Consider the following 27815-nt stretch of genomic DNA (forward strand, 5'->3'; position numbering starts at 1 on the left):
AAATAAAAGAAGAGCTGATGCTTAAGGTAGTAGATTTTAACTAGTGGGCTCAAAATACCACCTTGATTAATAGATTTCATATGACCTTGAGCAAACTGTACTTACCTGACATGAACAGTGCTTAACTTTACATACAGTCCTAGTGCAGTCTAGCAGGACTACCTTCATGATCAGTGTGAAGAGCATTATCAGTGAACAGAGATGAAGTTGAGCAATTGCTCACAGTTAAAAACAAAAAAGTTAATATTCTCTTAATGTTAATTATCTGTGACTTCCCATTAGCGAAGTATTGGAAAAAGCACTTTTTTCTTTTCTTTGTTTTGCCCAGTCAGATTCCAGTCCTCGTACTTGATATGCGACTACTTGATATGTACATAAGGCTAGACATTGCTGCGTTGGAGCCACATCTGTATTTACAATTTTAATCCAGGTAATACTTCAGCTCTCTCCTGTACAATATAACGAAATTCTAAAGCACAAGCTTTGTTAACAGAACAAAACAAAACAAAGGTAGAGCAAAAAACCAAGCACATAAGCTTGTTCGTGCAACTAGATTAACTGTTGTAACCTGCTGAAGGAATATTTTCATCCCCAAAGAACAAGGTGATTCACAAGGGTCTGCAGTAGTCATGCCATGAAGAAAATTACCTGTTGAAAGAAGGAGAATGTGTATTTTACTGTAAGGAGTCTGATTTGCATGCTGTAGGAGATCCTTAGGATGTTATCTTTTGAAATTTTTGGCCCTGAGTTAATATGAGAGTCCATTAAGATCTGCATCTCAATTGAAGCCTCCCAGTATATGTTAACACTTAACAGGAGGAAAGAGCAGGTTCTTGCAAAAATATTTTATTGTTCTTTTGATTAATGGAAGTGTGTATTTTCTTGACACTCTGGAACTTCCGCGGAAAAAAAAGAAAAAACATTGGGGAAAACTGTTTCTTAAAGGGATGTGCAATGATTTTTTGAGTCCAGAGCAGTAGTTAATTTTGTTATTTCCCTGAGGAGGACGATTTGATGAAATAGTTCTCAGAGGCAGTTGTAAACCTATTTTGTTTATGACACTACTCATTCTTTCCAAGTTTCCTAAAGCATGCCTTTTTGACCTGTACACTTGTTCTTCCCTTCATGTGGATCTTGGAAAGATTTGTAATGCACAAGGTACATTTCAGTGGTAGGAAAAATTGTCAGTTTCCAGATGAGGAAACATAATAATACTCCATCATATTATGTTTGGTAAGCACCCAGCTCCTAGGGAGATGCAGCTAGCACCATGAAGTAGAAATGAAATATTTGTGATCGTGCTAAAGTGCAACTCCATGAAATATACCCAGTGCATAAGAACTAATAGTTTCTGTGTAAGTGTTTGATTCTGCTTGTTTCATCAGAAGAGAATGAAGGGAAAAAAAACTATTTTTGAGCCTCTTCAGCTCTGAGAAGGAGCATTAGAGAGTGTAGGAGAACAGGCTGTTGATGAGTTACCAGAAGTAATTATTAACTTAAGAAAAATCTAAGCAAACAAAAGCGTTACTATAATATAAATGGCAAGAAATAAGGGACAAGAATAAGATTCAGACAATTCACCTTGGCAGAGTGGGTCATCACTGAATTAATTGTTTTAAATTTGGCAAATGTAACAGTTTACTTTTGCCGTACACAATATAAAAACCCAGTAAATTAAATACTCCAGTGTAACATTGAAAACCCTTGATACTGTTGAAGCACTGGAATGTGCGAACGTTAAATATATTATGAACAAAAGACTAGATATGTGTTACAAAATAATAGATATGTGTTAATGAAGACAAATTGTATAGTTTAAGATTTTCAATTTGATAGTGCCCTTATAATGTTTTTCACTACTTAGCGGGATGTGCTACAGGCTTAGACCAAGTAATTAGATTTTTAAGATTTATTTCCAGGCCAATGTTTTCCTAGGGCTGTGCATTACTTTATAATGCATTGCTTTGCCCTATAACTCTTATCGTGGGAAGATGTAATTATTTTAGTTTGGACTAGCACTGGGACACCAGCATTCGCTGTCTTGTGTCTCTTCTGCTACTATGTAAAGCAACATTACATTACAGACTTTTGATCAAAGTGTCTTTGGGTAACTTTTGTCAATCCTCATGCTGCGTGTTCCAGTAGCCTCAACTGTACCATTGCTTTAATTTCTGAGACTTTTTCTGCAAAGTGTTTGAATCCATTATTTTATGGACTATGGCTATTGCTACATTGGTGACATTGCTACGTTCCATCAGTTGCATTAAAAAAAATTTTAATGTGGGCAAGAATAACAGGAGCAGCCTGGACAGTACCACAGTTAGCAGCAACCGTGTAGCAGTGTATGCTGCCTCAAAAATTCTGAGTATTTGCATGTCCAAAGGTCAGTCGAGGTGACTCCCAAGGGAATCCCGACGTGATAAGAAAAAGAAATTCAGTAAAAACAATTCACTGTGAAATAAATCAGCCTGTGAGAGTTTGTCAAACCTCATACTCAATTCATGCAATTACGGTCTTCAGTGCTGTCTATAAAAAGAAATGAGTTTGAGGCTTTGTGTGACATAAATAAAGTTACTTTTATAGACCCCCCCGCAAGCCAAAGGTAGGGTGAAGTAGTTTATGGGCTTGAAAGGGTGCTCTGGTAATCAGTGAAAAATAGTTTCTGTGTGGCAAAAAAAAATAACGTTGTTTTTATTAACAAGAAAAATATGAATATGAAATGAACTTAATTTTACCATTACTGCTGTTAATGTTATTTTTTCTTTAAGTTAATTTCTAGCTACTTGTCTGTGTCAACTGTTTCTAATTTATCATCTTTCAGAGAACTTCTTTTTCTTAATCATTTGTTGACCTTTCAGCTTAGTCTGAGTCATTAAGTGCAATAAGAGGTCTTCTGTTCCTGCTTTCTTGCTTCCCTAAAGAATAATATTTATACCACAAGCTTAATGCTCCCGAAAGTATGTCAGTCTCTATAGTGTACCTTCAGACTTCCAGTAGGTAAAACCCAGCATTATTCAGTCTAACTGTGCAATTCCTATCATATCAGGTTTATAGGAACTTCACCCCAGGTGACTATTAAAAGGAAGACTGAATTCAGGATTAACATATTGACTTTCAAGGTACTTAACTTTGCCTCCTGAATAAATTTCTGTCTTACTAACCTGTATCTACCATGGCAGATTTCCAGATTCATTGCTGGGAATATATTTCTTTTCAGTAAGACTTTTAAAAAACCTTTGAGAGTTTTTTTTTTTCCACCTGAATTCATTAAAGGATTTACTGTCATCATATTTAGCCTTTTTGTGTGGTGTCTTTGCCTTTGAATCTCCCAGAAAGTGAATATGAATTAATCAGAATCATACCATGTACTACTTAATCTTTTTTTCCCTTAGCTATCACACAGGACCACATCAGTTTTAACATATGACAGTTCTATGGGGAAACTATATTCAAGCACTGTTTTCTTACTGTTATTCTCCTATTTCATCCACATTTCCCAAAATTTATTGTATACCTTCAAGAAACCACAGTAGGCCTGTACTATTAAATATATACGCAAGACTCCAACCTGGCTTTTCTTCTAAGAACAGAAAAAGAAATTTGTTTTATTGAGTTCAAAGAGAAAAGAAATCCGTACAGTTTGGGAACATTACTACAAGATTAAGATTAAATTATTTCTGTATTTCCAGAGGCTACATTAGTTTCTTTTCCTGTGCTGAATAATGTGTAATTTTGGGAAGCAGTGATAGAATTATTTAGAATCAACCAGGAACTCACACACAGATGAGAAATGATGCACGAAAACCCCATGACTGTTTTCAGAAAGGGCTGAAAGTTAACTGGTTTCTTCAGCAAATTCTGAAATATCATTTTCCTATCTCTCTTTTCAACTATAGGCAGGGTTTTTTTTTAATCTCCATTGCCAAGTTAGTCTTGCTGTCTGCTGCTATGGAGGTGACAAATTCCTTCTCGGCTATGCTTCAAGGGAGGACAAAGCAATAGCATAATTCTGTTCTTAAAGAGGTTTGAGAATATTTTTAAAGTTACACTGAGTTCAAACATCTCAATGTTTCTGTTAGAATGTGTGGTATTTTCTAGTGTAACACTAAATAACCCAAGCACTGTCAGTTATAGATTGTACTTCATGAGCTACATACAGAGAGTGTATTATAATGTGTGTCTTATGTCAAAAGGGTCTGTTGGTCATTTATAAACAATGGACCCGGTTAGTTTAACATTTCATAGGATGAGTTGGATTCTTACAGCTTCTTCCTGACAAGTTCAACAAGATGTACTGAAGTCAGTAGTGTTCACTAGCCTGGAAGTAACATGTTAAAGGTTATATTCATTATGGTACACTATCTCAAAAGGCTGGAAGTTATAAAATGTCAGCTAACCGTGTGTAAGATTATGACAAAATTAATTAGGGCAAAGTATACTGGTTATGGCTCACTGCAAATGGCATTGCTGGGTAAGTTTCAACAATCACAGAGATAAAGGTGACAAAGTGCAAACCCGTCAAATAACACTTTATCATCCCCAAATTACTTCTACTCATCCTTGATCTGGACTAGGAGAGTGTCTGTTCTGTAAATCTCCTTCAAGGAAAGTTCATCTAGTAAAACAAGAGGGATAAAAGTTAAACCGATTTCCTGATGCCTTTTAAAGATAATGACATGCTCTGAAGTTAGACCATGCAGAGAAGATCCCAAGTTATATAATAAATATTGTTTGACGAAAACCATCATTAGTATAGTGTTGAAACTAGAAATAGAGTTTTGGAAAACAAAGGTGGTTTTTTTTTTTAAAAAGTAAAATGGGCAGTGCATAACTGTGAAAAAATCCGTGTTTCTATGGTTCAGAGCAGGTGGTAGTTTTTGAGTGTTATGTATTTCTGATTTACTGCATAGAAGGATTTTAATTAAAAAAGCCTGCAGTAGCAGGTAGGATTTTCAGAGCTCTCTGAGGTTTCCTCCATTTAAAACTCAGGTATGGGGAAGCAAAGATGTTTATGAACCAAGTATGTCTAAACCTATAGTGCTACCTTTATTTCTCCCTTCCCCACCGGAAGGTAGACTTGTTTAGGACTGTTAAAATGTACATCTGTTGGCAAGAGCCATCTATCCACAGACTGGGTCTTAAAGTGTCATTACAGCCAGTGTCCCAAGGTCCTCCCACATAGTGCTTTCTACAAACAAGAAGGCATTTAAATGTTCCCAGCCAAAGTTCCTGAGATACATACTGCCTCTATTCAGATTATTTTCTTCAATCTTGACTTTAATGTTGGAAACCAAAGTGCTTTATATAGCACTGTGTAAGATTATTAACTCTGCAGGTTTGTTTTCCCCTTCTGATTTCATGATGATTTTAGAGCCAGCTACTGGGAAAAGTAATGTTTGAAGTTTTTGGTTTTATCAAGAAATGTCAATCAGACTTTCTTCTGAAATGTGAGGGTATATTTTTAGCACCAAAAATTATGGGCAGGTAAGCTGCAGTTACCGGCGCAAAACTCTTCCTAACTCTAGTGCAACTAAATCCAGGTTTGACAGCTTCTGCTGATAACACAATATTTAGGCCAGTGGTTTGTGTACTTCAGTCTGATGAGGCTATTAAGCGCAAAAGATTAAAGCACACAAACAAGATGTTCTAGCAGGAGTGCTAAAAGTTACTTCATTTCGTATGTGCGTTTATATTAATGAAACGAAAAATGAGCTGAGAATAACATTCTAAACAAAATATGATATAGAAGAAAGTGGAATGCATGAATAATGCACAGAATTCTTAAGGAGTCTACCATTGCTTTTGGAAAAAAAATGGTATTTATTGGTACTTAGATTTTCAGCACATACAACAAAAAACAGTCAACATCAAGTTGTATCTCAATGGGGATATTTACATGCGACAACAATGTTTGAAAATGCGAGTCAAAAAAGATTGTTATGAGTAATTTTTTATTAACACTTTGCTAGTATTTACAGCCAGTCTTATAAAGTTGTAATGAACAAATCAACCATTAATAAAGTAGTCTTGAAGTATATATTTTTCCAAGCACAAGCATTGCACAGATCATTTAAACCTATTTTTTTAATCTCACCTTGTCAATATTTTACATTTGTACTAGACTTTGCTTTGAGAATTACTTTATATATGCACCTAATCATGGATACTGCAGGAACAAGTGTTTCTTTCTGCCACTTTGATTAGTCCCAATGAGATGAAGTGTATAAGGATAAGGGCCCTGATTTTAATTATTATTACTTTAATCTTCTTGTGTCCTTAATCAGGCAAAAGGCTCATTGTCTTCAGGTTGACTGTGCCCTTTAAGCACTAGTATAGGAAGGCAGCTATGTGAGAGAAAGGTCACAACTGGAGCGGGCCCAGAAGATAATTTCCAAAACTCTGTCTAGAATCCTCATATCCTTCTTTCTACCATATCTGGAGGTTTTAAAAACATTTATCCTATCTTCTGTTTGTTTGCCTTTACCTTTCTCCTATATCACTAGCCAGTTTTAGCGTGGCAGATTGCTGGGGCAAGTATTCAAGTTTTAGCCATCATTTCAGACAAATCTGCCTTGTTATAAATTGTAATATACATCATGTTCTGATTAAAAATATTCAGTGAGTTGAAATTCACAAAAAGAAGTAATTCTGTCCTGTTCGCTTAGAAACCAGGAGTATGTTTTGTTTGCTTTCTTGGAGGCAATGGTATAATAAAGAAAAGCAGTTCCATGTAGTTTATCTTACTTAGGAATAGATTATTTTGGAGTGGGAGCTGAGTGGGAATTTATCTCCAATGGGATGTTACCTGTTTTTTTATAAAGCTCTTGAAACGTAAGGAAATGGAACTGTGTGTTGACCTCAAGAGGCCAGCTAGTCTTCATCCCAAGGCAACATTAATAACATGCATGCAATACCTTATAGATGGTAATCCAACCTGCTCGTGAAGTCCTTGGTAACATTTCCAGTTAAATCCCTTCTATTCTTAAAAAATTTAAATCTGTTTTTAAAGTTAGAAGTGGAGATTTTGTTGGGCTTTTTTTTTTTTCTTTTTTTCTTGCCATTCATCATAATCTTAAACTCCTCGGTTCTTGAACCACTCACCACAGTTACTGAAAACATAATATATTCCCTTCCCCTGTGGCCTTTTTATATTTTTGAATATCAGTATCTTCCCTATTGCTCTTTCCTCTTGTTATGAATAACTTCAGTTTGTGCAGTCTATGAGAGAGATCTTATTTTCTAGACCTCTGATTATTTCCAGTGCTTTTCTTGGACTCTGTCCAATTTGTTTTTGTCACTCTTGGAAGTGCAGTGTCCAAAATTGAATGCAGTACTGAGCTGAGAAAAGCAGAAGGAAATAACTTCATATGTTCTGAAGACTCTTCGCCTGTACATTCAGAGAAAAGTATTTGCCTTTTTCACTACAGAATCTCACATGTAATCCATTATATCCCACAGGTAATTTTCTGAATAGAAATTCTCTCTTAGACTCTTGTTTTTCACCTTGTATCTGTTCAGTTGGTTATTCTGTCTGAAATAGCCTAATTCTTCTGGCCTAAATTGTGTACCTGCACTTCTCCTTTAATCGTTGCATCTTGTTTTTTAGATAGTTTCTCTGATTCGGGGTAATGCAGAAACAAAATCTGTAAAAAGGTTTATGAAAATTCTGAGTATGAAGTATTGTAACATATTTTCTGAAAGTCTAATAAAGTTTCTGACGATGAAGTAGTGTAGAAATGAATTTATGTATATGCAGAGATATTTGCTAGGAGATTGGATGTTCCACCCCATTCATGATGGGAGATCAACCTCCCTTGACCCGGTACTTCAGATACAGTACTGGAGCTACGCAGATGGATTACTTTTGCTTAGCTGTATGTGTCTGAAAAGTCTGCTTTACTCTGCCCTCTGTAAATACGTTTTTAGCACTTAGATTGTACTTCTGCCCTTCAAAAAGATGGGCACGTGGTGTGAAAACAGCTCAAAGCCAATGCAAAATCAATCTCAGTTGACCTATTTCTACAAGAATTTCACTGAAGGGGGGGGAAATTGGAGTATGTTAATAATCTCTAATTATCCTTCCTTATCGTCAGAGACCCAAAAATCTTCCTATCTATCCTTTCCCTGTCCTTTCCCCTGATGTACTTCTGTAGTTTTAACTTATTTCTAATGATTATTACAATGTTTTTATTACTAGTAGTAATGATTAATATAAAAACATGATGGGAAAAAAGTGTTGTTCATACAAGTATATTTGCATTTTCAGGAGCTTTCAGAAAGGCAAATGTCACCGAAATTATTATATGTTAAACTAGTAATTATAGGTTAAGCTAGTGTTGTGAACATACAGTACAAGAAATATATCTGGATTAAAAAAACGCAGAAACTTAATTTAATATGATGTTAATTTTGCTTCAATGAAATACAAATTCTACATTTATGTGTGTAGACACTATAGAATTTCTAAGTTCATGTCCATTAAGGCATGACCAAGCATCTAAATATGCAGTTTTTCTTGTTCTTGTGAAGTCTGGATTTCTACCGAAATATAGCTTGCTGCACATCTAACGTCTGTGTTTTTCATCAGCTTCTGTTAAAATTTGAAATATCCCACATAAGAAATACAAATATGTAAGTAGGCCTGGAATGCTTAAAAATGTGGTCATTTGAATTTATTAATGAGGTTTGTTAAACAAATTGTTCCCAAAGTTTCGGTTAAACCTTAGTTCATGTATTTCCTGTGCACATTTAGTGCATGTATTCAGATCTTTTAATAATATTCTCATTTAAAATTAGAACTCGTGTTGTGATGCAGGGCAAGTATTTAGTGCTCCTAAATTTGGGTTCCAACTCTTGAGTGGTAAAGACTGTTTTAACCTTCTGAATGTAGTTTTAATTTATTTTTAGTGGGCTAGAGGCAGCTAAAAATTATTGTTACAAAAGAACTTCTAAACATAGATAACACAGCTGAGAGAACTAATTCTCATTCATTTCTGATATATGGTAAAACTCAGCTAGTGAATTTTCTCTGCCTAGCCAGTTCAATATTTATTTTTATTTTTTTTTGTAACAGGTGGGTGAACAGAATAACCTGATTCAGTTAATGCTTCTTCCACACCATCTAATTTGGGAAGCCACTGGAGCTTCAGAATGAGAAATTAGGCATGTTAACAGGCATAGCCCATCAAGCATAAGGAAGAGCAGTAGTATCCTCACTGTTACTGTAGATAATGTATTCAAAGCCTGTCACTTTCTGATCAGAGAATATGTTCATTTAGATGTTGTGCAAGTCTATCCATTTAAATTAGCTGCAGGTTTTAGTCTTTGCTGCATGAGCCCAGGAGTCATGAAGACTTCTTACCTGCTGCGTTGTCCATCCAGTTATGCTGAATTAGGATGTATTAAAATTACTGAATTGTGTTATAAATAGAGATCCAGTAAAAATTACATTACTTGAAAAAATAAGCATTCTTTAGGAGTTGTAACAAGTTGAAATTCAGGTAGCTGATCTCAGTGTAAAGTTATTTCCTGTAATTAACTTAGTAATATTGGGGTTTGAAACTAACTTAACTATGGTTAGAAGAAATAGTTCAATGTACAGGAACTAGAGTGGTTTGTGTTTGGTGGGTTTTTTTTTAATCTGTGCTGTTTATTTAGGACGTCAACAATGGAAATATAACAAATGGATATCTACAGAAATCTTTTGTTGTCTGTCTGAGAAACAATAGAAGTTTGCTGTCTTAAAAAAACCTGGAAATCTATGGAAACATCTTACAAGGATAAATTCTGAAGCTTAGTAATAAATGTGTGTATGTGACACATGTAAAGAGAGATTTCCTATTAGCCACTTACGCAAGATGCTATTTTAAGAAGGTCTCATTGAATTAAAAAATTTCATTTGGTTTAAGAATTTTTCATTTTATATTGACTGGAAGTTAGTGTAAAAACCTGATGTTTTGTAGTTCAAACTACAGATACATATAGCTTTAGACAGTGTACTCAGGAAAAACTGTTGTGAAGTTGTATTTGAATCACAAAATTTAAACCTGTATAATGAAAATAACATTTTAGATGGATAGTTTTAACAATATAGTTTGTAGAGACTGAGGTATTATTTCCAGTATATGGGAGAAAATGAAGAGTATAGAATATTTTTCTGCTTAAGTAAATTAAATACAGTCACATTTTTGAGGTTTGGCTCAAGCATAAAATTGATACTTTATTGTGGTAACTGAGACAAAATAACTTCAATAGATAATTGCTTCTTTTTCACAAGCAATTTGTATTGATGAAAATACTTCTTTTAAATTTAAAGATCATATATTTCCATACAACCACAAAAACCTGAAATTAAATATATGTGTAACCTAAAGTTGTAATCTGTATAAAGAAGAAAGCACCTGCTTCAAATTTTAAATCAGAGATGGCAGTAGCTCAGTGTAACAAGATTTAATTAATTAACACCAACTAAACAAGAGCAAACTAGAATGTTAATTTTGCAAGATCCTTCAGATCCTCACATCGCAGATTAAAAGGCATTTGAAGCAGAAAAATCACGTTTGTCTCATTGACATACAATATCTAACTAGCATTTGAAACTATGCTAGTTTTTAAATCTGATTTAGCAACTGTGAAGAATTTTAGAACGCTTTCCTTACCATACCATTGGATCTTCCTGTTGGTGAGTCCTTGCGTGTTGTGTGGCTACCCTGATGAGGATGTTTTTTAAATAAATAAAGCCATCAACATAAAGAAAACATTTCTTCAAGGTTGTTAAGTATGCTGCTGCTGACACAGAAACCTGAGGAATTTGCAGTGGAATATTGAAACCAGGTAGCCTGTATGTCACTGTATTCAGCTACAGTAGTAGAGGATGAAATTACTATTCATAATGCAAGCACTTTATCACTGTTCTTGCAAAAAAACTGCCATTGAACTTTGAGACCTTGAAAACTAATATGCCAGAAACAATAGTGGAGAGATGTGAAGTTAGAAAAGGTAATTATTGAGCTCTTGTTAAATAAAAACCCATTTGGGTCCCTGTATCTGGAAATATAAAAAAAGAAGAGAGTTTGCTAGCTGGAGAGCTATCAGAAAAATGCATTTTAAGTCAAATCATTTTAGACTAGAGGGAATATAATTTGGGGTTTCACAGAACCTGTAGAGTTTTTATAAACAGTATCAAGAGTTTTGTTAAAATAAATAAAAATGTAAAGCTATTTCAGATAAACACTTCCCTTTCCCCAGGGGAAACTATTTGGTATTCATTAAAGCAGGGAGGGCAAGATGGTAGAGGGGGAAGGAAAAAATGGAAGCAACATCCAACATGCAGGTTTTTTTAACTGGCAGTAATCTGATCAACACTAGTAAAAACAAAGTTATCCAACTAGAGGTATAGGAAGCAGTTTGGAATAGTTCTAGTCTGAAGTGGACCTCCTTTAGTTAAAGGACCTTCTCTTCTTATGCCCATTTTCCTCCTGATTATTTTGCATGTGTTCCCATTTTCCCAATTCTTGGCTCTCCTCTGTACTGTCAGACTGTGTTTTCCCATTTATTTTTCTTGAGGAAGGGAATACCCAGGACATGGTAGTTGTGTGAAATGGAGCGAAGTTCAGAGGCAGATCTGAATGGAGAAGGGAAATGTATTGGTTTTACTGGCAAAAGAAGACTGATTCCATCTAAGTGTTTCACTTTCTTTTGCCTTGACTCAGGAAACCCCAGGAAAGTGTTTTTTCTATGTTTCCAGGGAGGGTTTTGATTTGTTTGTTTGTTTTTGTCTGGCCTGAGCTATCATCTCACAGCAGTTTGTGACAGGGGTCAAGAATCTATTTGATTTTTTGAAGACTTCTGTGCTTAAGCACGTGCACACAGACCACATCTAAGATGTGTATGTACGCGTGGGGCACAAAGTGAGAAATGTTATCAGGAAGCCAGGTATTAAGAAGGCGTGCTTTGCTGTCTTAAATCTACAGTGTTTTTATATGTGATGTTGTTTGCAAGCTGGGGAAGAATTTCAATTTTGCGCATTAAAGCACTACGGTTGATACAAACGTCTGAGGTAACTGTGAATATCATCTTCCCTATTATCACCTTCTACTGGTTTGAAGTCTCCTCTGTTCTATCAGGAAGCAGTGTCTTGGCGCATTCAGTCTTAATCCTTGTATATACTGGAAGTTTTAAGATTTTGTTAGAGAAATACCTAAAATCAGATCTGTAACATTGCTTAGATATGATTACTTTCAATCCTGCTGGCCTTAGTAACCATAGTGTGGATGGAAATCTTGACAAATGGAAATATCTATGAACCTTCAGTCAAAAATTAGAACAGGAAAAGTTTTTTTTTAAAAAAGCATGCAAATCCTCCTGTGAATATTACCTTGCAACCAGGGCTTCAGAAAGCTTTTCAGGTAGATACAGCTTCTGTTGTGGCACGTTGGCAATTTAATGGGGAAAGAGTAAGTGCAGAAGTTCTGATAGGATCACCATCTTCATATATCTTCACATGTTTATTAATCCTAGTGTTTTTAAACTGTACTCAGGAAGAAAAAGGGAATTCAGATCCTCATTGTATTACATTTCAAGTAGAAAGCACGCGAGCACACCACCATGCTAAAATTATTTGATGCTTATGTTAGAAGCAAAGAAAAAAATAACCACTTTGATCAATTTGCTGCCTTGAAACGACCTCTAATTTAACCATTATAGAATTATATTTGATAGTGGCTCCACCAGATGAGCCACTTTAGAAATGACGAATGTTTGTGTCAATTAATGCTCCTGTCACTTGTGCATCATCATTCGTCTAAATAAAAATGTAGGCACTGAATTTCAGCAGATTATAGAGTATGTTATTATATGAATATTTGTAGTGTTTTTAGTTAGCTCGTATTTGAGAAGTATGTGTCTGTGTCTGAATGTTGAGAATATCTTTATAACCTCTTCAATAAAACTTTAAATTAGAACTGCTGGAACATACTATTTTAATGAAGAGACCAATTCTTCAGTGAGATCGGTAGGCCTAGCAGAAGAGCGTGAAGTCTTTGTAATTTATAGTTGTCTTGAATCCATGCTACAGCAACTGTCAAGTCAATTAAAGAATGTAGTAATATGTAATAAAATGGAATTTAGAGATCTTTTCTCAGTTGCTTTTTCATAAATAGACATGCTCTTAGAAGTTTTCATGAATAGACTATTGCTTTAAATATATATATGCTTTTAGGTTAAGTTTGTTTTGCTTGAAACTCTTCTGTTCCTAGCAAATGCCCAGTTATCACAGCTCTTGATGGACATGGCTCAAAAGTGGATGAGGCTTGTGGGTGCTGATGCTTATCCAGTGGATTAGTAACAGTTGTAACAAGAGCACAATCACGGTGTGTTCACCCTTCATCCCCTTCCCTCCATGCTTCATGGTGTGCTGTCTTTTCTAATCTGCGATGAGTTATACCGTTAAGATGGTAACAAAGCGTGTTGTCTTGGCAAATCTACTTAACCACTGACACTTAACAGTGCTTTTGCTTTGTGCAGCAGCTTTCCTGCTTTTTCCCCTCTCACCCTTGTAAATAATGTTTTTTATCATCTGAAAAGAGGGAGAAATAAATGTGTATCCTAGCTGATCAGTCCGAAAATGCCCCAGCATACCTGGTGCCTTCTGATGTTCAGCTTTCTTCCTAGAACATATGTGCGTTTTTTCTCTGAATGCACATTCAGAAGTATCAGAGACCAGCTGTAAAGCTCATCTTTTCTAACCTTAGCTATGGAAGTCATACAATCGTCCAAGCAGTTCTGGGCTTCCTGCCTGAGACACCAGGACACTCAGTTGTCCTAAAATATGATCCTAAAATTGGAGGAATGACCAAGTTCTGAGACTTCATGAACAAGTTTTACAAAATAAAAATGAGAGAACATCCCATCGTGCAAAGCAATTCCTCTGGTAGGTACTACATGGCTGCATTTGGGTAGCTTGTTCCTATTCGTGAGCTTTCTGAGTACACGCCGAGCAGTATTTGTTTGTAGCCTCTTGTGAGATTACAAAAAACCCCAGTTTTCTGAATTGATTTTTTTTTTGTTTCCTTTTGTTTGAGGTTCAGAGATATACTTCATTGGCTACAGAATGATGATTGTTGAGTTTGCTTTGCATGGTTTACTAAATCTGCTGTCTGAAGGCTTGCGCTGATGATGCTATTCTGTTACCGCTACGTAATTCAGCTTGCAAGGGGGAAAAGATGGCATCAGTAGACCAATGTGATGTGATTTATTTGCAGTTGAATTACAGTGGTATTTTAAAAACTTCTTAGACAAAAAATTACTCATCAGCTGCCTTTTAGAAAGCTAGTAATGAACTTGGGGCCTGTTTGAAAAAGAAAAAAAAAAAAAAAAACAAAAAAAGAATGCTAAGCAAAAGAAAACTATGTAAACCCAAAATGAAACTCCAAAAGTATAGGGGAGATCACACTTTTTTGTTCTCCATTCCAGTGAGTCCATTTAGCACAGGCGCACTCTCTTTCTTACGTAACGTACCGTTGTAGGGGAGTTAACTGAGGTACCTTTTTGGATAATAGGCTAGAGACAGTCATTGCTAAGTAAGGCGCATTTAATGCTAGGTAGCAGTAGGCCTACAGTGGAATCTTTACGCTGTTTAGATTTGCTCTGGTTTAAATATAGAAAATAGTATTTGTTTCAAATGCATGTATATGTGTGTGTGTGTATGTATATACCTTAATTCCTCTGCCCCATAATTCCTCTGCTTTAGACCAAGAAAGAATGAAATTAAGTAAATCCAAACTATTTGGAAACATTTTCTACTGTATGTCGAATCTTGTAAATTGCCCTACCTTTCACATGTTCAGTACTTTCCACTGAAACTTTTCCTTTGTATAATAATCCATAGAAGAGAAATACATGTAACAGTTTAAGAAGGGTCAATCTCCAGAAATGTACATTGCTTTGGTGTTGCAAGCTGAGGATTTACAGAGAAAAACCCTCTAAATTTACCATCTACTTTATAAAATGTGGCATTCTTGGTGTTTGTCACATGAAAGCTGTTCAACGTAATACATATATGAGTCGTACCTTTTTATGGGTAAAAATCGTGGCCTACCATCCTGCATCAAATAACTTGGAAAAATGCAGTCATAATTAATTTATGTACATGGTCATTGTATCTATTTTATTGCACCTTTAAATAGAGATCAAAGGTGCTCAAATGAAAAGAGAAAATGTAGCTGTATTCAAATGGCCTGAATTCTGCCCGTGTTCCTGAACCTGCTGTTTCCTAATTGTGTTTTGATGGCTCCCATTTTATCTCTGCAGTTTATTTAGAGCATCTGGATTGCTTTTTAGACGCTCTCAGGAAGTGTTGACCTTTCTCTATTGACCAGATATGTGACTTTACCGCACTGTTTCCCAGGGTGAAAAAACAGGAATATTGTGTTCAGCTGTATATACACGTTTACAGGCTGTCTTGAGTATTGCATGCTCTAGACTGAAACTTTTAAGTGATGCAGATAGGTCTGACTTAGTTAAGAGAATTAGCCACTGTAAGCATGCTAGGGTTACTTTCTTCTGTGCCAACAGGTTGAAGTACATCTCTATTCAAACCCTTTCAAAGTGCTGTTTACTATTCAGCTGCAACTTTATCTTTGTAGTTATTGTGGGTCTATAAAGCTGTTGTACTTTGTAATGGACAATGTATGTCTGCAAACTGTATAGGATGAAGTGATTCTGTCAGGAGGTATCTAAAGGAAAGTTACTGATTGAAACCTTTTTGTTTCAAGAGTGGGATTAGTATAGCAGTAGCTGAAGTAAGTCATTGTGGGCTACGATTCCATTTGGATAGTGTATCTTTAAACTTATTACTTTTCTAATTTTGTCCAGGGCAAAGGAATGATATTCACAGTAAGACTAACCTGATTTTTGCATGTAGGCTCATGATACTGTATTTAAAGAAGCAGTTGCTGTCTTCAGAAAAGTATGTTAACTGCAGCTGTACCCATACCTGAACCATTTACGGTGGGGATGCTCAGCTCCTTGACGACTGAGGTCAGGTTGAGTTACAGAGTTTTGGTAGGTTGCAGAAGTTACTGAAACATTGCATTGCAGCTGGGTGGAAGTGCCCCCGGCCCAGGGGTCAGTAGGTAATTCTGATATGGAATATCAAGAAGATGAAGATTGGGATTAGCAGTGTAATGGGATGTAAGGGTAATACACTGGCAAATAGTTACGTCTGTTCGATCTTTCTGTTTGAGGGCAATTTCTTTTGCAGTTACCATATTTTTTCTCATTTCTGTTTGATGTTATTCCCACTACAGTTTCTGTGTAAAACGATGATTTGTCAAAACAAGAGATGTTCATGTGGAAGGTGGTGGTTTTGACTAATTCCAGAGGGGTGCAAGATTTCTGAGGAAAGCATCTCAGAATTATTTAGAGGTCTTACCTAAATAGTGTTGTAAGAATTATGATTATCTAATTTTTTTCACCATGATTTAGAAAAATTCTTGCTGTTAGAGTTTTACCCTTTGATTTGGTATGGTGCATTCTTATTTGTTGCTTTCTCTTTTGAATGGCATGATAAAGATGAGTATTAAGACATTAGTTCTCTTGATGCTGAGTATCTGTTTCTCATTTAATTCATTGAGCCTTTTTAGCTCATCAGTACCTTTTCTGCTAATGCACACACATAAGGAGAACATCTGGTGTTCATGAACATCTTCATAATTTGGAGTTTTAGCTTACGCTTATGTGCAGTCTTTTGTTCAGATATTGCGCTAAACTGTTGTTAGTAGGAAAGATGTTTGCTTTGCTTGATAGTGCTGTGTCTACAAGTGTGTAGGCGCATTAACTATCTAGATTTAATCTGCATACAGGAAGCACTCTACCTATAGTAGCGGTGCTTCCTTTCCTGGAATCTACTTAAACTTCCTGCATATTTCACAGATGTATGCAAGCGTATTCTAGATTTAAATAATTAATTTTAATAACTGATGACAGTGTTAAAAGATCAGAGTGTATGTAGCTATGAAATATTATTTTTGTAAGCTTTCCCTTGCTTTTAAACGGAAGTGTCAGATAAGAATGCTCTCATTTAAAAAATCTGAAACCATAAACAACTTTCTATATCAAATATACTTGTGTAGTGGAAAAAATAAAACACTCCTCTACGTAATAGTTGAGAGAAAGAATATTGAGATTTTGGGCCACATTCAGAACAAATCCTGTCCACCACTTTTCATGTTTAAAGTCCTTGAAAGATGCCTGAATATTCCTTGAAGGATGCTAACCTTTTGGCTAAGCAAACCTTGCGATTGCGGTCTACAATACTTTCATCCACAAATCAGAATGCACTTTACAAAAAGCAATCAGTAATACTTCATGCAGATATGGCTTTTTTATAACAGTTTAGCTAATCATATGAAAGAAAATAGTATTGGTAGGAGGTGATAGGATATGCAGAGGGGAAACACTATTCTCCATTAAGTTTTTCAGACCTGCTGGTTGCTTGAGAAGCTCTGATTTTCCAGGAGTTACTTTCATTATCCAAAATGCTTCAACTAATAAAACTAGCCACTAAAACTTTTTTGAATTTTCTTCCCCCCCCCCCCAAATTCATACCCAAAAATACATTTTAATCTGTTTAAATGTATTAAAAATGCAGGATAATTCTAACTACCTAACTTGACTTAGTACTCACCATTCCTAACACAGTTTGTATATAACAATGATGAGATACTCATGTCTCGTATTCTCATGAGTATCATAACAAGAGATACTCATGTGGAAGAGGGTGAGGGGTGCAAAATTCTTCAAGAAAACATTTTACAATTATTAAAATACATAATGTAGTAACAGCAATGGTTGTATGAGAGTTTATCACCACACATTGTGTTCTCATCTCTATCCAAATGACAAAATTATAATACTGAGTTATAGTGAATCACACTGTTCAGAGAGTATTACATCAGCAACATTCTCCATGCATAGAGGAAGCCGACTTCTTCCATTCATTATCTGATGCCCAAATCCAGAAGAAGACAGACAACTGAAGAAGTTTTTCATAAAAAATGCTTGTATAATAATGTTTTCTGAAACATCCTATCCCACTTTCTCTTGTTAAACATAGTTCAGTGACATTTTAATTACATGGAATTCTTACACCTCAGAAAGAAGCTCCTTGCTTGTTTTGAATACACTTTGGGACTGAACTTGAAATCACATTTTCTTTAATATGTGAGTGTTATTCTTAACTTGTGTATGGCATACGTTGCCCTTTTGGACAATAATGTTGAAAACGTTGTTGATAGAGTTTGGAACTAAAAATCAATTTATATTAAACTGATGTGAAAAGAAATCTATTGAAAAAGTCATGCACAGGAAAGCATGAATTTTTCATCCTCAGAGCTGTTTCAAAGCTTCTTTTAATAGTGGCAATGTGGCTTGGGTGGCAGCGTACCTTAAGCAATATTCTGAGTTACTCTGATGAGTTTCAGGTTTCCTTTCTTAAGTTGTTTTCCATTCCAGTTTGATTTTGGTCTGGAAATACCATCAAAGTGAGTGGGTGCTATTTGATCAAGATATTCCTTAGAAAAAGCCTTCCCTAGCATAAGTTCCTCATAGCATTTAGAGATTCACATATGCATATGTACTAATCTATGTTCTTGGAAAGGTTAGACGAGATTACCTGCTTTCCTGTGCTTTTCAGCCTGTCTTTTTTCCTTAGCAGTTTAACACAGATTTGTGGATTCAAACACCAAAATCATTCGTATAAGTGCATGTTTTCTGTAGAGAGAGGCAAAATAGGAAGATTCAACTTGTGGGAACGTTCATGCAACATAGGAGTCCGAATCTCTGGGAAGTACAGAGGCTTGCTCTGAGGCAAAAACAGTACAGACTGGTGAAATGATCCATTTGGAGAGAATACAGTTTAGTCACAGATTATATTCTTAAAAAATATGGAGAAACAGTGCATGAACTTCATTCAGAACATTGAATTTAATCCAGAAACATCATTATCTAATTGTATGTTCTGATGCTGTCGCAATATGATGAGACCATAAAAACAGTTCCATGCCTGATTCGCTGATAATACAGGCAACATTGCCATCTACATTGCAGTGAATTATATTTTTTTCAAGTAATCCAAGAAGCAGGTGTGTTTGTGTGCTGTATGTCTACAGGCATGAGACACTAAAAAATATATGAAGATTACAGAGGATCCATTACTCTAAGTTCATTTTCTTTTGAAATATTGATGTAATTGGAAAATTCAGTAACTACAACACAAGTACTCAATTCTGTATCTTACCCCACCCCCCAATAATATGGTTAAGCTTGTTTTTTTTTTTTAAAGCTCGGATATTTAGATTGCTTACCAAAAGTAAAGTTAGAAAGTTAAATCAAGCATTAAAAAGAGTATTGCTCTATCAATATATTGATATTTATCAATTATAAACAGTAACGCAGAATTAAGAATTATTTTGGAAATATACATGTATAGACAAAGGATTATTTTTGTTTAATAAAATTATTAATAGGGGTTGGCAGTTAGTACACTCAAAGCTATTAAATAATTTAATTTATATGCAATATAAATACCATGACAGGTTGCCATGACATTATAGATACTTCAAATAAGCTTTTGGTACCACAACTGCAGCTGTTAAGAATGTGCACTCTAAGTAGAGATTGTGTTATTGTTTTCCAGATGACAATAATGAATTTTTAGAACCTTTTTAATTAGTTTTTATAACACTTTCTACAGTAAAATGTCAAATACAAGTAAATTAAATATAACAAAACAAGTTAGAAATATTTGTATGCACACAAACACTAATAAGGAAGAGCAAGGTTATAAGGAGCTATGACTAGAACTTACAAAGAATTAAAGGACAGACTCATAAATTTTCTTATTAAAAGACAATTTTTTTCTTTCCCTTCTGTGGAGTAAAAACTCAGACTGAGCAGCCATACTTCTGGGAAAAGAGTAACTGTAAAGGCTCCCCGAAGGCCGGAAACTGAAGAACCAAAGCTGTATAGTTTTAACTTTATATATCTCTTGGTTTAGAAATCAAATAATTTAGAAACCCTTTAATGTTGCATTGGAAAAAACTAAATAACAATGATGCAATAAAATATTTTTTTAGATTTTTTTAAAGCAAACCAAATCTTCCTCCAAAACCAATTTTAATTGGTATAATTTTAAAACTCTAAGGGAGGTGGTTTTGCTTATTCTGTAGGTTAGACCTCCGATGAGATAGTGTTGGTCTTTTCCAGTGTGCTTTCAATTACAGCACTTTCCAACAAAATACTTACCAGCTCAGGGCTTCCTGAGTGCTGTGTGCCTGCGTAGCTTAAGGCAGACTTAATTTCACTCATGAGCCTATAACATGTATGGTCTTAGGAACATCAGAGTTGATCCAAGAATGACCCATTGCCTTTGGTCAGTTTAAGGAATACTTCCCTATAGCAAACATCTTAAGTATTACTGTTGCTAGATTTCCATCTCAGCATCCTCCTTAAGATGGGCGACACGTGCTACAGACACAGGCATTTCTGTGAGGCATGTTGCTGTGATAGCTGTGAAGGGAACACTGTTGAGCAGTGTGCCACGAGTCCTCCTCACAGGCTGCAGTTTCTCCTCTCATCTTTCTAGCTAAAATATGAATTACCGTGCAGGTGTACTTCTGTGTTACAATACAAATGGTGATGCTGTAATCTAAAGACAGTTATCAGAGACCAGGACTGTTCAGGAGCAGCACACCTTCTGCAGATGTCAGTTCTCAGCTGACTCATGTTCGTCCCGCTGAGTGGTCGGTTCAAAACTGGCTGTGGAAAAGGTTTATGGTTCAAACATAGCACCTAATGTTGCAGCATCAGTAACAACATAGCAAATCATAGTGAAAGAAGTTACAGGAGGGGGAATGGGATTCCTGGGAAGCCTGGGGTTTCCCAGGCTGGCAATGCCTGTGGGTCTGGGGGGACCCTCTCTGTCCCCTGTTGGTGCCCACTGGGATGACCCTCCTTCCTGAGGGCCGTTGGGATTTCCTTGCTGCCTCCCTCCTGGATGTCTGGAGAAGCAGCACATGAGGTGCATGCAGTGCTCTGGACTTAGTGACTGGCTGTTGCAGGTGCTGTTGGCTCCTGCTGCTTTGACAGCCCTTTGCCAGAGTCTGCTCTTCCTGTGGCTTCCAGACCCGCCCTGCCCCATCATTCATGTCCTAGTGCTCCTGTTAGTGTTCCCTGTAAGAAAACAACTTTTCTTACTGCTCAATCCCATGTACTGATGGCTTTCTAGTCAGCAGCTACGTTATGCTGCTGTATTTGTAAACCTCACCTACAGAGTTTGCTAATTCTTAGGTCAGTTATGTGGCAGCTCAGCTGGAACAGACAGGGATGACCTGTGATGGAGAGCACACCTGAGGACATGCTTCATTCAGGCTGGACACATCTAGCATTTTGCCTGGAGTGGTGTCTTCCTCATATGCTGTCTGTGCTTCTTGTAGTGTCTTATGATTGATACCAGATGGACAACATGGCCTGTGATTCCTTGCAGAATAGGCTTACCTATTGTGAGGAGCAACGGCAGCTAGGCTTGTCTTTAGTCCATGTTCAGCTGTACCTGAGTAAGATGGGAGTGCACAAGCATGAGACTCTTCTGGGACAGACCAGCTCGGGTAAGCACAGATGAAGTGCAGAAATTTATTTTAGCTATGGATTAGTTTCATCTCTTCCTCCAGAGCCTTATTATTTTTTCATTCTCTGTATAATTGTATCGCAGTTTTACTCCTGAACCCTGAAACCTTCTTTTGTCTTACTGTTAACTAAGTAGCCTGGAAGGCTCTTAGAAGGACCCGTCTTAAATAAAGCTGAATTTCTTTTGTGGTTTGTAAAGATGCTAGTGGATGATCTCTCCTTTAACACCACTTCTTGGCATTTTCATGAAAGTTTCTAGCAGCCTTGACCTTCAGCAGTTCTCTAACTTCCTCAGGTTGGATGCCAGAACTAAAAGCTTCTTCCTCTGAAGTTGTTCCTTTGTTTAGTGGCAGCTTAATAGGAACTTTCAACAGAGCCTGCTGTTATGAGTACATCTCTGTGGAGAGGTTCATTTCAGACAGACAAATCACAACAGCTACAGCTGAAATCTTTGCACTCTGACTGATAGTTAATCTAAAAGGAGGCTTTTAATTATTTTTTTTCTTTTCTTTTTTTTTTTTAAAGATCTATCGCTAAAAGACGTGTGCTCGTTCATTGTCCTAGATACACAGGAGCACAGTCAAGATGCAAGGAATGATTTAATTAGGCTTCAGCTGTACTAACTCATCTGGCAAGTATCCAGCACTGACTCAAATAGGGCAGGTCATGAGTCTTCTCTGGTGGAAGCCTGGATTGCTTCCTGATTGATGTTATTGTCCACCTGTTGAAGAAGTGGCCCAGTACCAAAAGCCTTGCGTACCAACTGGGTGCTGGCACTTCTAATTACTGATGCAACCGCTCTCTCTGTCAGGGTGGAGAGAGGGAGGGAAGGGAGGAGCATTGTGATGGTGCTGTGAGAATTAGATTTGTTATCTTGTCTTGAGAAGTTAAAAGAAATACCAAACTAATATTCTTTCTTAAAAACAGCCACTTGTCAATGTTTTATTAGAACACTTAGCAATATTTCCCAACATCTAAAAATAAAAGCCAGTCTATGCCAACTTTGCTGTAGGGAGATTAAACCATAACTGAAACTAAAACCAAGATCCTGATCATATTTCTTTGGCAGCCCCGAGCCTGTAAGCAGAAAATAGACATCTCCTTACATGTCTACGTTTTCCCTCAACATAGCACAGCAAGTAACTGCTGGGTATTTGTTTCTCCAAAAGAAACAGTTCTTCTGTTCCTGTGGTTTCTGCACCCCCGCGGCTGCTTCTGGCTGAACATTTCTCTTAAATGAAGTAATTTCAACAGTGGCTAGTATGCTTGGAGTGTGTACTGATAGCTGATACAAAATACAGGAAAATTACAGATTTTGTGGGGGGTGAGAGGGAGCTGGAGCAGATAGTGGCTGTAAAAGAGACCTGCTAAATCTTACAGTAGTTTTGCTAAATGAAATAAAAATTTCAGACAGAACTGAACGCTCACTAACCTTCATAGGATTTAGGCATTTTATGTTGGCTTGAATTACATGGCTGCTTTTTAAATATTTATGAAGAAAAACTTGTTCTTTCCCAAATTAACACAGATGATGTAGTCTTACACAAAACATTCGAAAGGGCAACCAGTTATTTCCTATTGAAACAAAGTTTCAGTTTAAGTGATAAATAAAAAGACTGTTGATTCACTGAGTTCACGGAACTAACTCAGTGGAATTCGTATAATGAGAATGTTTGCTTTTTACAGAACTTTAGGAAATATTTTGGTTCATTAGAAATATTTTGGTTCATTAGGGATAACATCTGGTCAACTGTAAGAAGTTTTTCTTACTTCAAAATGTTTTTATAGGAGACTCCGCTAATGCAGATATTTCCACTGGCAACTGGTTCTAAACAGAGGATAATGGATTCATCTATCAAGGGAAATGGTATATGTATTCAGTCTCTTGCCACCAAAGTTATAAGGATTTCATGTAAATGCGAAAAGAAAGGAGTAGAACAGATGACTTCAGGCTTGTTTAATGTTCTTTCTCTGCTTTTTCAACTCTAGGCATATAATAGTCTTGTATATTTAGCTTCTAACATTAATACATATTTTAGCAACTCAGTGTACAATTGGTTCTGCTAAAAATCCTGTCAACCCTTCTGTAACACATACTATTTTTTTGAGGATGTTATTTAATTTATTCCTCTGTTTGAGCTAAAATGCCCAGGCTAATATTACCAGTCTCGCACAGAATCTTGTCACATATCTGCCTATGCCCATTGCTGGAACACTTAGCTTGGTAATTGGAGAGATACATCAGATTCAGTTTTTTAAGCTGTTTCACCCATTGAGATTTAGCTTTCTATTCAGTGATCTTGTATGTGATTTTAAAGGTAGCTCACCTCAAGAATGTGAAATTATCTGTTAATTAGATAGTTTTCACTGATCCTGAAGGCTGGCATACTATTGAAGAATGTGATTTTTTGATGTATCTTATGCTTTGCTTTTTTTGTTGGTTATTAGTTTCAGCAGCGATTTGATTTTGTCATGACGCAGCTTTTTTTTCCCTTTTCTTTTTGTAGGGTTTCTTTAGCCTAACAGTTGTAATTCAGTCTTCTGCTAGTTTTCATTTCTTCCGTAGATTTTTTTCACTTACTGTCACTGAATTGGTATTATAGCAGAAAGGATTCCATTTTATATCTAAGAGCAGATCTTTCTATTAAGTAGAATAATTTGTATGTATGCATGTAATATGCAGAGATACATATTGGGGGAAAATATTATGAGAATGTTATTAACATAGCAAAGTAACTCATTTAAAATGTAAGAAATACCAGAATGAAGATTTTCCCATGCAAGCTTAATTGGCCTTTCTATGTATGTCATCTTCTTTAATTAGATGATCACTCTTTTTTTCACTTTCAGAGTCCACGCACAGGGCGCACTGCGTTACTGTATGCGCAGATATTCACAGTACTGTTGTTATCATCCCACAGACATAAAGGGGGATTCTGTTTTAGAAGTCAGGAGCTACAGCTTTGTATGGATCATGGGTCCCACCCTCTGGGGAATCAAGTGGTAGTGTTAGGAACGGAGGAACTCGGTGGGGAGCCTGGCACGTTGTCCGTGGGGCCTCCCCTGTGGGGCTGGGCGCACACATAAGCAGGCCTGTCCAAAGGAGTGATGGCATGTATTCCACCTACTTTGACGTGTTTCAAGGTTGATGAAATGACACTTGCCGCTAGGGAAACAACAAGCAAGCAACTCCAGTGGGGAATTTCTAAGCAAGTTAACGTTGCCCTCGTTTTAGAGGTGTAGAAGTGAGATGCTGAGAATTTAGATTGCAAAAGTTGGGTAGAAAAGTTGGTGAGTCAGAGAACAGACTTGTCTGGAGTAAGCGATTTTGCATGCTTAAAGAACTGCCCTCCTTGTCCTCCAGTGTAACTGTGAATCTTCAGTTCAACCAAATCTCTGCCTCTCAGAGTAAGCACCCTGAAAAATGAATTCATGCATACTTAATACAACTTCGATTCATATACTTACCCAGTATTAAGTGGCAGCTTTGTGGGATAAAGTCCAGGTTTCTAACCTAACACTTGACTGCACTAATGTTCTCAATAGTGAACAGGGCAGAAGTCTGTGTGTAAGATAAAATGGTGTCAGTAATTTATTCTCCTTTGTATGCATTTCTTAACTTCTCAGGAACAAGAAGCATGCTTTCCCACTGAGACCAAAAACTATTTCTTAGGTAACAGAGGAATGGTGTGACCCTTGAAACCTTGTGAAGTTCCAAAATCTGGAATAGACATTTGCTGTCTGTGATAAATCTCTTACCATCGCTTGTCTGCTGATATTCTTGACCTCGTCCTGCCTCTGCTTTCTGCTCCCTTCCTGTGTTCTTGTCAACTTGCCTTATGATTCCAGTCCCATCCTTTCCCTATTCCATCTGTTCCTTAAATTTACATGAATGTTTTTGCAAACATATACCCCTCTGATTTTGCAACAAAATAGAATTGTTAAAATTCAGTAGAAAAGGAGAGGCTTTTTTGTTGTCATTTACTGCTTTACTAATAATTTCTCAAAGCAAAATTCAGATGCTGATTTTCAGTTCTAATCCATATTTATCAATTTTCATACTAGAACTATTGCTTTGTGAGCTATACAGTCTTAGCACATTGATATTCCATGTGCCTCTTTCTACTCTTCCAGAAGCTAACTTTCCAAAAATGCAACCATGAAAAAAACACAAGAAAGATATGCTAGTATTGTTTTGAAAAGTACCTTACTTGACTTGTCCCTTTTAATATAGATGAGAAACTCTTGTTTAATTCTGACATTTACTAAATGATACCCAGCCAGTAAAACTGCCTGGAAAAATTGGTTTATCAAGTAGTTCATAAAGAAACAAAAGATGCGCAATTTTGCTCTGGGGGTCTCAAACAGCTCTCCTTCATGGCACATATGTTGCATGGTAAAATAGTCTGTTGTAGGTATCTCTTTTCACACTTTGTTTCGGAACACCTGACTTTCTCTCACTGAAAGAAAACAACAAAAACCCCTTTTTAGTGCAGTTCAGTAGAGGGCAAAAGGCAACCTCTTTTTTTTTTTCTTTTCCCTTCTTCTTTTTCCGGAATGGTTTTGATATCAGACACAGTGAACTGACTGTTCTTTTGAGAAGCATGAATACAGCAATCAACGTGAAATATATTTGAATTATACTTAAGTATGTGAAAAGGATGAAATTTTTACTACACCTACTACTCTTAAGTAATCATGGAAATTGGAGATGTTTCTAGTACATGTGTAAGTTCACACTGTGTAATGTATGCTCCTTTCAATTAATATATATTACTAATTAATTTGAAGAAAGACATCTGTCTTTAAATTCATAATTAAAAGGAGGATCAAATATACCTGACTTCTGGCTCTTAAAAGTTGCCCATTGCCATGTTTCCCTAGTAGGTATTAAGCCATAATGTGAAAATCAAGAACTCTGTCTTAGATGCATAATTTTCCCATACAGAGTGTGTGTAAGAAGTAGAACACTATATAATCTTGAATACAAACATGGTAATTGAAGATTGTTTAATGATAGTTTGGAGGAAATAAAGAGCAAAGGTATATGCTCTATATTTTGTTTTGCTGTGACTTAGGGATCAACCTAGAATTACCAGAAATTCTTGCCTTCACTCAGACTGCCAGCCCTCGAAGCCTCTCATGAAGTGGGCAGCGTCGTCTTTTTTTTTTTCCTCTCTTTTTCCTACCCTCCTTACCCCAAAAGAAATGAACATAGATGACTTTCTGGAGGAGGTACCTAAATTCCTTCTGCTTCCTGCTTCAGGTGTGCAGGTTCTTTTCTGCAGCTGTTTTTCACTCCCCAGGCAGATCAGCAGTTTACTGCTTATAACTGCACCCTGTATCCATTGCTTATACAAGGGAGGATTAGTAAAAGCGGTGGATGCTACTTCTTGTTTGTCCGGGTTTTTTGGTCTTTGTTATTCTTCTATCTACTTTGAACTTGAGCCAATAATATACAATAGGGTGTTACATGCTTGTCAGGCAAGCTACTATACTAATTGTGAAACAGTTCTAAGCAGGATTATCAAAATAGGATTCAGGACTTTTTTTTTTTCTCTCCTAACTAAATCTTTACTATAACTCCTGTTTTTTGCACATTAGCCAGAAAAATCAGGAATGATGTGCTAGGAGTGTGGATTCAGTTTTGGTGACATGAATCCTGGTGCCTGCTTCAGAAGGTTCTTTGCCTTTTTATAAGTAGTCTTTCAGTCTGTTTGAAGTATTTAAAATTGTTTCTTTCCCTTTAGAAGTACATTTTGCTGCTGAATTGTGTTATACAGAAGTGAGTCAACTTATGTAAATGACTGTTCTGCATGGTGGAGATAAAAATAAATATATAAATAAATGAACAGTTTCAGACATCTGTGACAGAATTTCTAAATGAAACAGTGGGAATAGTGAAACTGAAAAATTTGATAAAAGTACATGCTCACCTATTAATTCTTTTAAGTTTAAGTGTAAAATGCTACTTCAAAAGGCAAAAGTAAATCTCACACCTTCGGAGTTTTAAATCACCATTTTGCTTTTAAGCATGTCAGTTATTTGAGTCAATTAGCTTAATTTCACGATCTCTATTTAAATAAACACAACTGCACAATAGAATACTGTTCCAGAGCAGTCCATGCTGA

General features: G+C 36.3%; 1 long non-coding RNA gene across 1 annotated transcript in view; it reads left to right on the forward strand.

Annotated features, from left to right (window-relative positions):
* The first annotated feature begins 334 nt into the window (after positions 1 to 334).
* LOC142056910 (uncharacterized) overlaps positions 335 to 27815 on the forward strand; it is an 89536-nt gene continuing 62055 nt past the window's right edge. Inside the window, exon 1 of the long non-coding RNA XR_012660468.1 lies at positions 335 to 430. This is a non-coding gene — a long non-coding RNA (uncharacterized LOC142056910). The remainder of the gene's footprint in view (positions 431 to 27815) is intronic.

The sequence above is a fragment of the Phalacrocorax aristotelis genome, chromosome 4, assembly GCF_949628215.1.
Source record: "Phalacrocorax aristotelis chromosome 4, bGulAri2.1, whole genome shotgun sequence".
Lineage (NCBI taxonomy): Eukaryota > Metazoa > Chordata > Aves > Suliformes > Phalacrocoracidae > Phalacrocorax > Phalacrocorax aristotelis.